This window comes from Aquarana catesbeiana, linkage group LG03, assembly GCF_042186555.1.
Source record: "Aquarana catesbeiana isolate 2022-GZ linkage group LG03, ASM4218655v1, whole genome shotgun sequence".
Classification (NCBI taxonomy): Eukaryota; Metazoa; Chordata; class Amphibia; order Anura; family Ranidae; genus Aquarana; species Aquarana catesbeiana.
In genome coordinates, this window is record NC_133326.1 from 69434810 (window position 1) to 69447343 (window position 12534).

General features: G+C 41.0%; 1 long non-coding RNA gene across 1 annotated transcript in view; it reads left to right on the plus strand.

Moving 5' to 3' along the window:
- The first annotated feature begins 3850 nt into the window (after positions 1 to 3850).
- The window catches only part of LOC141131426 (uncharacterized), a 126009-nt gene continuing 117325 nt past the window's right edge, over positions 3851 to 12534 (plus strand). Inside the window, exons 1-2 of the long non-coding RNA XR_012242770.1 lie at positions 3851 to 3905; positions 10557 to 10787. This is a non-coding gene — a long non-coding RNA (uncharacterized lncRNA). The remainder of the gene's footprint in view (positions 3906 to 10556; positions 10788 to 12534) is intronic.

Here is a 12534-nt window from a genome sequence, read left to right on the forward strand (position 1 = left end):
TATATTGATTGGTTTGCGCAAAAGTTATAGCGTCTACAAAATAGGGGATAGATTTATAGCATTTTTATTTATTTATTTTTTACTAGTAATGGCGGCGATCTGCAATTTTTAGTGTGACTGCGATATTGCAGCGGACATATCGGACACTTTTGACACATTTTTGGGACCATTCACATTTATACAGCGATCCGTGCTATAAAAATGCATTGATACTGTGCAAATGTGACTGGCAGGGAAGAGGTTAACACTAGGGGGCGATCGAGGGGTTAATGTATGACTTAGGGAGGTGATTCTAACTGTGGGGGGAGGGAACTGACTGGGGGAGGTGACCGATCGGTGTCCCTATGTACAAGGGACACACCATCGGTCTCCTCTCCTCTCTGACAGGACGTGGATCTGTGTTTACATGCACAGAACCACGGTCCTGCTCTGTTACCCGGCAATCACGGGTGCCCGCCGGGCACGCGCACCAGGTCCTGAGCGACGCAGCGGGCACGCGTGCGCGCACCCCCTAGTGGCTCGGGAGGGCAATCACGTCATATGTCGCCCGCCCAGGACAAGAGAAGCCTCGTCCCGCCATCATATGACGGTGGGCGGTGGCTAGTGGTTAATGATCATGGTATCACTGTGCATGATTGGCCAGCAAACTCACCTGACCTAAACCTCATAGAGAATCTGTGGGGTATTGTCAAGAGGAAGATGAGAAACACCAGACCCAACAATGCAGACGAGCTGAAGGCCGCTATGAAAGCAACATGGGCTTCCATAACACCTCAGCAGTGCCACATCTTGATCACCTCCATGCCACGCCACATTGATGCAGTAATTCATGCAAAAGGAGCCCCCGACCAAGTATTGAGTGCATACTATACATGTACATGGACACACTTTTTAGTAAGTCAACATTTCTGTATTAAAAAATCCTTTTTTTTATAGGTCTTATGTGATATTCTGATTTTCTGAGATACTGAATTTTTGGTTTTCACTAACTGTAAGATAGTGTAATTAAAAGAAAGAAATGCTTGAAATATATCACTCTGTGTGTAACGCATCTATATACAATAAATGAGTTTTACTTTTTGAATTGAATTACTGAAATAAATTAACTTTTTGATGATATTCTAATTTCATGAGATGCACCTGTATTTGAACTATTTAATGTATTTCTCACTTGTCAACAATAGAATGCATGCTAGCATAATATTGTTTTTTTTTTTAAATAATGTATATGTAATGTATATGTAATGTATGCAATATATGCTATACTTAATAGCAGCCAATACAAGAAGGTAAAATACTAGACTGATCAAAGTGTATGTGTATATTTTTCACTATGTTTGACATCATGCCCCACTGTATACCACATGTTAGCCAATTTTTGGAGGGGGGAATGTGTTGAAAAACATTTCTTTTTCTTACCTGGAGATCCTGCCAGTAACAACACTTACTGCTTTTGGCTGACAATGCAAGCCAATGTCTCGCAATTGGCAACAGCATTGTCAACCTGTAAAGGTGCCTCCCTCAGTTGGCCAGTGGACTGTAAGGATGAGCTCCGGCGTGTTCGCACAGCCCACGTGCAGAGCCCGCCAGGAAGTCGGCACTGCGCTGCGCTAATCACAGGCAGTGAGACATTTCCCGATCTCTGCAGCCGCACATCGGGACAATGTTTCACTGCTTGTGATTAGCGCTGTGCAGTGGCGACTTCCTGGCGGGCTCTGCACGTGGGCTGTGCGAACACGCCGGAGCTCATCCTTACTGCACTGATTTGCTTAAGAAAAATGTGTACAGTGAGGCGTGATTACAAACATACAAAAAATTTAATGTACATACACTTTAAAGGATTAGCTTTAAAGTATAACTAAAAGCAAAACTGTTTTTTATTTATTTTTTGTTTTGGATAGACTGGAGATGGATCCTGTCAGGTTATAATTGCTGTTTGTGTCCCTGTTAGGGAGATTCACTCTCTGTATGTGTTTACCATTATCAACATGAGTGAAAATGAAAGAAAATCCCAAATTTTGAGTTGTGAACAGAGCAGGAATAGAGGGGAATCTTTGGATGGGGACAATGTGGTGACCCTAGCGACAACCTGGGATTTCCCTCACTTTAGAGGGATTTCCTCTCACTTTTTGTTATGGCTATGGCACAGCAGGTGAAAGGAAATCTCCCCAATAGATGACAGATGGTAAAAAAAAGAAAAAAAAAAGAAACTGACAGCAGTTATAACCCTTTTCTTTGCACCCAAATTCTTTGCATGTTTTTCCCCTCCACCATATTGCATCCAAGAGGTGTTAGTCACTTCCTGTTCATGTCCTGGCTGACAAAGTAAGAGAGTCTCTTCCTGGTTAAGTACTGTTTTTTTCTGAAAAAAAAAAAAAAAAAATCAATAAATAAAGAGAAGAGCATACGTTGTTAAAGTGATTGTGTCAGAGACCATGAAATCAGACCGAGACAGAAGTACAGTTAAATCACACTTGTTTAATAATAAAAGTAAATAGAACAAACGTAATCAAAACATAGCCAGAGTTCAGGAACCGGAACGGATAGTCAGACAAGCCAAACGTCAGGGAGCCCGAGAGGAGCGTAGGAAACAGCAAGCAGGATCTGGAGCCAGAAGGGATGTCAGCCAAGCAAGTCTTTTAACAGGAATGCGGGAGTCTCTGTAATGTTGACTAAGGCGAAGGCAGAGAACATCTGGAGTGGACGGCTTAAGTAGGCAGGACTGACGATCAGGATATCATCAACAGGTGAGTAACTGTGGAGAGATAGGAGCTGGCAATTAGCAGACAGCTGAGCGGCCAGCTCTGAGAAGGAAGGGCTGAGCCCAGCCCTAACAGATTGTAAAGTCTTGTTTAAAAAAATAAATAAAATTGCAGCTTGCTCTGGGGGCACAAGACCCGAGTCACAGCTCCCTGTGTCCATTCAGACACGGAATTGCGGCCCCTCTCTCTCCTGATTGGCTGACTGTCTTTGATTGACAGCAGCGGGAGCCAGTTGTGCTGTGCTGCTGTCTCAGCCAATGAGGAGGGGAGTCCTGGGCAGCTAAGACACTCCTGCAACATTTCTGGATAAAGATGGGCTCAGGCATAGGCGTGCGCAGGGGGTGGGCTGGGTGTGCCTGGGCACACCCTAATCATCCCATGGGGTACAGATTCCCCCTGATGATATTTCACCAAAGCCCCTCAATGGGGTTCTTAATAAAATTGTAAAAATAATTTAAAAAAAAATTGTAAGAAAATAATTTAAAAATAAATAGAAAACTACTGACCCTGTCCACTGCCCTACTGACACCAATCTCTGCCCCACTAACACGTCTACTGTCTACTGACACCTTACATGTTTTAATACACACACACACACATATATATATATATATATATATATATATATATATATATATATATATATATATATATATATATATATATATATATATATATATATATATATATATATATATATACACACACACTCGTGTGTTTGAGCTTTGGGATGAACACCCTAATGCAATAGGCTGCGCACACCTATGGGCTCAGGTAAGTGTTAGGGGGGCTGAGGGGGGCTTCTGCACACAGAAGGATTTTTTTTTATCTTCTGCCTTTACAATCCCTTTACAAAACTTGAAAAATGTAAAACAAAGAAAGTTGTGCCAAAGTAAATGTGAAAATGTTTTCTTGATCATTTCTAAAAAAAACAGTGCCACAATGCATTCTGTTTAAAGTGTAGGTCCACTTGAAAAGGCAGTGAGGATAGTCTTTCCAATGTAGATGCAGACAACAATAAATACCTGACATAGATTCTAACCCTTCTCCATTCTATAAAAATTTTTTTTAATTGCAGTCTGTGATGCAGATATTTCCCTTCACGTCTGGTCTTGGCGACTACCATCTCTGGACAAGGAAGTGGTAAAAATAATATGTATTAGACACTGTGAGGCATTGGCTGGCACGGTAGTGGACAATGTATATGTCACGTAGGTTTTTCTCTTACAATTTGGCGAATATGGCTATAACTAGGTTATGGTTGTTGACCTTTTAGAAGACAGTATTCTCATAATTTGAATAATAGAAAGGCAACATAGGGAATATAAGCATGGTGGTGTAGTATGAGTCTTGTTGCATCGAGCTTGATTATGTACTTTTTATGACTGTCTAAATAGAAACTAACAAAATGTTTATTATACAGTATGCACTTTATGACTCTTTCTGGTACCATAAAAGTCCCTTACTTTTTTCCTATATAGGCTATGGTGTATAAAGGTGTGACTTGAAGGAAATTATTACCTACAGTGCAGGGTTGGGACTGAACATAAATCTTGTCTATTATATAAACTGCCCACTCTGGTGTATAGGCCCATATTTGGAGGGCCCAGAAGATCCATAAACTTTATATACTGAATAGCAATATTGGTGACTGAATGCTGGTGTTGCATGGCTTCTAGATAATGTTATTGTATTAAATTGTGTTCAGCTGAGGCTGAATGGCCCACCATGTTCACACCAGAGAACGCACTGTTTTCATATGTGCCAGTCATTTAACCCTCCTGTGAATGATAGAGCAGCCACAAGATTAGATGTTGTCTGATTATACTGTTCACGCTGCTACACCTCTAGTTATGTATGCTTGCCCTGTGGTACTGAAATGTAGCCTGCTAATATCAATCTCACCTTTGTCAAAAGTGAAATCTGTAATAAAAACAGTGTTAAAAAGAAAAGAGAAAAATAATGAGAATTTATTGCCATCTGGTCTATTCCAGAAGTATTTTACAATGCCTTTTTTGTCTACCGTATACCGCCACTCTCAACATTCATGAATCTACAGCTCAATTCTGTAAAATTGATGTATGCATTTGTTCCTGAGAAAGTACACTCTGCAGCCATTAAAAATGAACTCTGGGTTTAAGACAAGATCTACACTTGCAGTATGCCCCTTCCCCTTGCACTTCAAGGTTTAAATCAGGGGCCTCAAACTGGCGGCCCTCCAGCTGTTGTGAAACTACAAGTCCCATCACGCCTCTGCCTGTGGGAGTCATGCTTGTAAATGTCAGCCTTGCAATGCCTCATGGGACTTGTAGTTCTGCAAGAGCTGGAGGGCCACCAGTTTGAGACCCCTGGTCTAAATGCTTGTTTAGTCTAGGGTTGTATTGTTTACCTTATTCCTGGCTTTGGCAGGCTTCCCCAATCCATGTGACTAATCTCCTGCAGTGTCCTCTCTAAAGCTGGATCAAATTTTGTCTGGCTCAGCAGAAACCGGACACGATTTAATCAATGTTTGGGTGGGCTCATTGTACTGAAGTCAATACATTGTTTGACTTGAGTACAACCAGCCTGTCAGATTTTTGGCATGCGAGTACTGACAGCAGCTATAGCCACTAGCAGTAAACATTGTGTTCTACTGGCCGAGAAGCCTCCCTGCACCACCACCCTGCTGTCGGCAGAACACAATAGCACTGCAGAATCATTCAACAGTCAGTATTGATGGGGAAATCAAGCATGACTGCAGGAAAGAAAATCAAATTGTCAAATTGTCTCCTATTTAAGAAGGCCACAGTCGCATGCGTGTCTCTTCACGTACAATTCAGGGTTAAAAGCCCTGCACTTTTCTTAATGACCCAAGGGACCTGTAAAGTGCCTGAAAAACACCTTCCCTGCAGCCCCAGTGTGAAAGCCCAAGTGCACACTTGCAGGACGTTAGAAAAAGTTGTATTGTGATGTATACACCGCTCCTCCACCACCCCTGCCCATTGAAATGAATGGGCACCGCTGCCGAAGTGCCTGCAAAGCGTTTTGGCAGCGACGCTTTTCGGGCGCACTTAACCCTTTCTTCGGCCGCTAACGGTAAAGCACCGCTAAAACTATATACTGATACAGCAGCGTAAAATTGGTCAATGGCAGGACATTTTTAATGCTCAACTTTGGGCTAGAAGAGAAAAAAACACTTTGCAGTGCACTGCAGTGTATGTTGATAAGGCAGGAGTGTAACCGCTGCCAGGGGCACCTTAGGGAGGAGGCTTTGTGGGACTAGTTGCATCACTGGAGCGACCCTAATGGTGCAAGGAATAAGGTATTGCACCCTTTAGGCAAAAACAAGTATTTAACCCTTGCAGTGTGGTGGGCCCAAGCTTTTTTCTTGTGCTCGGAGTTAGGTTTTAATGAGGGAGAAGTGGCTGAAATGTACTAGACATAAGTTCAGACAGCAGTTTTATTACATGCATTAAGATAACACAAGGGGATACAGCAGTGTAAAATTGTATTTTAACCAGGGATAATAGGCTTTACTAGTGTATGTCTAACATTTATTTGTACTATGGGGGATTGGGGGGTTGTGAATGTGAGAGATATGAGGTAGCTTAGGTGTACATTTCTTGCATTTAATTTTATTCACAAAAACAGTACCCCCAAAATAAAAGAAAATCTCAAAGTGACTTTTTTTAAGGCAAGTCTTGCTGCAAAAAAAGAAACCTAAAATAAAGGCCCAACAACATAAAATAAAAAACAATTATATCCCCAGAATAAATGAAAAACCCCAAGATACAATTCCCTGAAACAAAAGCCCATTTGTTAAGGGAAGTCTTATAGGGAAAAAAAAAGCTTAAGACAAAAAAATTTAATAAAATACAAAAATCCCCCAATAATGAGAGCAAAAAAAATGTTTAAACCAGGAGATTCACCCATGGTAGCAAACCTCATCTCTAAGCTCTAGCAATAGTTATAACCCCTCACAAACTACTTAATCAGTTTTCATATTCTGTCTATATACCTCTTAAATAAAGTTAATATTGTGCATTATAGATACAAAGTTTACCAGGAGGCATACAAACACATAGACAAAGCAGAAATAGTGTTTTGATATTGGTAACTCAATACGCCATTGTGTTCATATTTTTTTCTATAATAATAGATATAGTTACAGAAATGGAAATAGTGAAATACTGTAGGCAATACACTGCAAAGTTAATAATAATTGATAATAAATATATACTGTATATAGATGTATTCACATTTTTATAAATGTAATATATATATATATATATATATATATATATATATATATATATATATATATATATATATATATATATATCTATACATACATTTTTACATGTCTATTGTATAAAATGAATTTCAGCTTCAGGTCCTTTTTTATATGATAGTATTTTATCTTTCTGAGTCATGGGATTGTAGACAGGGCTATTTGTTATTCATGTGCACTGCACACACAAATGGGGTTATTTATCAAAAAGAAAACTGCGTTTGAGGCAATGCACCTTAAACATTGCTTTCATTATAATGCCATGGCTGCTTAATAAATGGCCAGTGGCTTTGACACCTTGAGCTCTGTGTTCTGGAACTTCAAGAATGGTAGCTCCAAGCTCTGCTTATTATTGTAATACACTGTTATGCTACAAAATGGCTAACTGGGAGTAACAGAAGTTTAGATTTCTCTTATGAAGTCCCTGGGGACTTTATAAAAGGTAGAAACCTAAAATGGGAACCATTCCTGATTTCTGCCAAGCATCTCTTGCCTTTAAGGGGCTCTATTGACCATGTATTGCACAATTACAAACTTTGTCTGTAAAAACACTGTCTGAATAGATATGCAAGTTGGGAGTTATGGCTTGGTAGTCAATCCTGAGCATTACAAACAATTAGTAGATTGTAAAAGAAATACCAGCACACATATTTCTTTTAGAGTTCAGTTGTTAACCATACCTCCCAACTTTTGAGCTTCAGAATGGGACACATATAGGAAGTGACTGGCAGCGTGCTATACGCACCATGGCAAAAGTGGGTGTGGCCAAACTCTTAACAGTGTGAGGGGCTTAATGGGTACAGAGTTTAGGAAAGTGCTAGATACAGAGTGTGGGGTTCTGAAGTGTGTTATGCACAGAGTTCTTGAGTGCGTTATGTACAGGAAGGTGGGTTCTGGAGTGTGCTATGTAAAAAGTGCAGGGCTCTGGAGTATGGTATGCACAGGGTGCAGGGTTTTGTAGTGCATTATGTACAGAGTGCAGGAGAGTGCTAGGCACAGAGTGCAGGGTTCTGGAGTGAGTTATGTACAGCGTGCAGGGTTCAGGAGTGAATTACATACAGAGTGCAGGGTTCTGGAATGAGTTACGTAATTAGTTTTGCACTCCTGTGACTCGTTTCCAGCAGAGAGCGGTCTGAAGTCCACTCTCTGCTGACATCACTGGAATCAGTCCAGGCACCGTGATGACGCGATGACAATAAAGTCTGGATCCACCAGGTGCCTGGACTGACACCCGTCTCAGCCTCTCAGCGAGTCTTTGAGAGACCGAGACGGCCGCTCTCCACCCCTCCACAGCTCAGCACTCCAGTGAGCATGGAGGAGCAGAGAGGAGAGCTGCAGATTGACAGCCAGCAGCTCTCCTCTCGTCGATCTGTGAGAACCGAGCCATCTGCGATGTTCGATGGCTTGGTTCTTAGTGTAGAGACTCCGGGGGACAGATGCAGCATCAGTCCAATGCTGCATCCACCTAGGTAAGTAAAAAAGGGGAAAATAAAAAAAACCTTACTTCTCTTTTAACTTCAGAAGCCATGCTGTGAGTACAGGGCTTCCACATAGCTGAAAAAAACCCTGATCAGCATGGTATAAGCACAGGATTTTTCCCCATACGCTGATTGCTTGACAAAGGGCGGGTATGAGTAGCAGTCCCTCCCATACCCGATATCACAGTTTGAATATGACAGCTGCAGCTGCACAGAGCACACCCAGGGGGTTTGCTGGCCAATCCCTGGCTGTGCGTGATGTTCACATTTGGAAGTTCTGTAGCCTCTGCCAGATTGGCATTTGTTTTTCCAAGGACTGCTCTTCAACCTGCTTGTCAGGATCTAATCTGAAACTATGTCTGGCAGTGGCTCTTCCTACTGAGCTACCTGATGCTCTGGATAGCTTCCTGCCTAATCTTTTAGTCAATTTCCCTTGATACCCAGTTTCTTGCTGAACTCTGAACTCTTTGTTCTTTGTTTCTATTTCTTCACTGCATCCTTACGTTCCATTACCCATTTCAGGCTTAGTTTCTCTCTGCAAAATGTAACTGTGGAAACCTTATTTTTTACTGGTGCGTCTCTGGTAGTTGTCCCATATGTCTTTTCAGTTGACTGTGTTCTTACTTCACTTAGACATAGAACAACATCTAACTCTTATTGCACCTGAGGTCAGGTGTCTGTCCTGTTTATTCTTATTATTGTCTTCTGGCTACTAATTCTTTGATCTGTACTTTCATACAAAAGGTTGCACATGTCGCTTGTCCTGTTGAGCCTTCAAGACTCCCACCACGTAATTTCAGTCTAGTCTTGTCAGTGTTTTAAAACCTCAAAACCCAATTTATCAGGGTATTACTTTACATCATTATTTCATAAGGTAGCCTATCTTGTGGCCTGCATTTCGGCTAGAAAAGTTGATATCAGTGAGTTACCAGCATTGTCCTGTAAGGATCTCAGATATTACACAAATACAAAGTTGTTTTGAGACCAAGAACTGTGTTTTTTGTCAGTGTGGTCTCTGGTCTCTGGTGAGGCTTTTCAACTTCATTTGTACCCTTATCCTAGATGAAGGTCTGGTATGGATGTTATTGGGAACCCTTAAAATTACATAACAGTCCCTTATCTTTGATGAGGGTCTGATATGACTGTCAAGGCGGACCCCATGCAAAAAACCCCCCAAAAAACAGCATGAAGTTCCTCCAAAATTCTATACCAGACTTGGGTCTGGAATGGATTTTAAGGGGAATCCTTACCAGACCTATATCCAAGCATGCAATCTGGCAGGTCTGGCAGGGGCAAGTGTGAGCCCACCCCTTTCCTTCCTGAATCATACCAGACCACACATCTTGTTGATGGGAGCAAAGGCTTCTTCCCCACAACTCTGACCTGGTGGTTGTAGGGGTATGGATGTGGGGGGCTTCCCAGAATCAGTAAGCCCCTTTTAAAAATATGGGAGCCCCCAGATGCTGCCCCCCTCCCCCATGTGAACGAGAAGGGATGCATAGTGAAAAGTAAATAAATACACAGATGCAGTGTTTGACAAGTTCTTAAAATAAAAAAAAGACCCACAATATTTTGAAATGAAAATTGACTTTGACATGACAATATACTGTATATGTATGTACTGTATATACAGTATGTGGCTACTTCTGTTTATTAGTTTCGTTTTTGGTTGTTAAATTTCACACAATTTACAGTTTGGGTATTGAGATCAAGAACGTGGGCCCTTCTTAGTGAACAATCTTCATAGTCCTATAGTTACCAATCTGATTCTACCCCTACTCTGAAAATGAGGGCAGGAACCTGATGTTTTAGATTCAAAGCAATAAAGACAGTTCTTAGGGGTCCATTTAGGGTTGGATTTTTTTTTTTTTTTTACTTCCACCAAATTTTCAGTAATCTTTTTTTGGTTTGAAACCTATGATACTTAAACCACTTACACATTCATTGCTGACAACTTCCTAAATGGATGTTATGTACCAGTTACTTTTGAAAGTTTTTCTTTCTCTCTGCTAAGTCATGTTGGTAATTTTAATGATCTGCTTCCAGCACAAAAAAGAAAAAAACAAATTGGAAATGATCCAGAACTGGAGCGGAACACCTGCTACTTCTCTGTCCAATTAAGCTGCTGCTGATTGTGTAACACTCCTCCCTCGGTTGCAACACCAAACTGACAGCTGTATAAAGCAAACACAGTGCATAGCAATGTGATGAAGGTACCTTCAGCTCGGCAGGAGAAGGAGGCAAGTTACGGCAAGCTAGAAGAAAGCTGATTCCCAGGTGTGTTTTGTGAAGTTTAAGAAAGGCAAGAAACGGGCTGACAAAGTCAACATCTGTGATGTAAAGTTTAGTGTTTTCCATTATAAATGAAGGCACATTCATAGCATGCCAAAACAAAGAACCTTAATATAAAAGGTGTCATTAAGCTTTGGTGTTATTTCTTCTTTTATATACTGAACAAATAGTCAGGAAATTTGCCATGTAATTATTTAAAATGTAAATAAGTCGTTTGCACTCTTCATGTAGACTTGTTTTCACTGTTACAACTAGATGAGGGTTAGGAGGAAGACCATGTGCAAGTTTCTTAGCTTGTATGGTGCTAATTGAACAGCAGAGAAGCATACTACTGAAGAATGTTAAATTCCTTGATGGTATAATACTGTATTCTTACATGTAAAGTGGTCTGATTATCCTGCGGATTAGGCATAATCTGCCAATGAACATCCCATGCCTGTGGTGAAAATGTCCCCTGCAGCTGATCAGTATCCAGTAGTGTTTCAACAAGTTCATTACAGCACATAGGGCTCAGTTTTTTTTAATGATGGGAATTTTCTGGTACTTGACTACAAATTGTGTCTACCTACAAAGAATATAATAGATTTGGCTATCCACTACTAAAGTTAAGTCTGTGTAAAGTAACAACTTTTTAAAATTCCTGTAATGCCGTGTACACACGACCAGTTTTTCCATCAGAATCAACTTTGACGGTTTTTCTGACGGAGTTCCGGCGGAGTTCCGCTGAAACGGACTTGCGCACACACGATCACACCAAAGTCCGATCGTTTAGAACGTGGTGACGTACAACACGTACGACGGGACTAGGAAAAGGAAGTTAAATAGCCAGTAGCCAATAGCTGCCCTTGCGTAGTTTTTGGCCCATCGGAATAGCATACAGATGAACGGTTTTACCGATAGGAATTGATTCAGTCGGAAAGATTTAAAACATGTTCTATTACTAGGTCTGTCAGAATTTTCGAAAGAAATAGTCCGATGAAGCCCACACACGATCGGAATATCCGATGAAATGATTCCGTCGGACCTTTTCTGCCAGAAAGTCCGGTCGTGTGTATGCAGCATTAGAGTAGGGAGTAATTAAAAGCCTGCCATGTTTTTCTCTTTGTGCACCAGTAGGCAATTTAACCCTAACTTCCTATCCTAGAGAGGCAAAAGAAAATGAAGATACTTTTCCCAAGTGAGAGGAACTCACAACAAATATCTCCATTAAAAGATTTTCCCTTTATTCCTGGCCTGGTGGCAACTGTAAAAATGTAGATTTCCGTTCACTTTCTCTACCAGTCAAAATGGCCACAAGTACGGATATGCAGGAATTTGGTCCAGTACTGACAACTTTCTTCCAGGTTCAGCTGAACATGAATTTGGACCAATCAGCTGCAGCCAGGGTGTTCCCCACCTCACAGCTGCACGTATTAAAAGCCAGTAAGCAGACTAACTGCACTCAGTGAGAAAGTAAAAAATTAGAAAATAATGAACAAAGTAATCAATATCTGAGCACCACGATATCGAGATTCAAAATATACAAACAATGGGGTTTATTTATGAAAGGCAAATCCACTTTGCACTACAAGTGCACTGCAAGTGCACTTGGAAGTGCAGTCACTGTAGATCTGAGGGGGACATGCAAGAAAAATAAAAAACAGCATTTTTGTTTGTACATGATTAGATGATAGAAATCAGCAGAGCTTCCCCTCATTTCAGATCTTCCCATCAGATCTACAGTGACTGCACT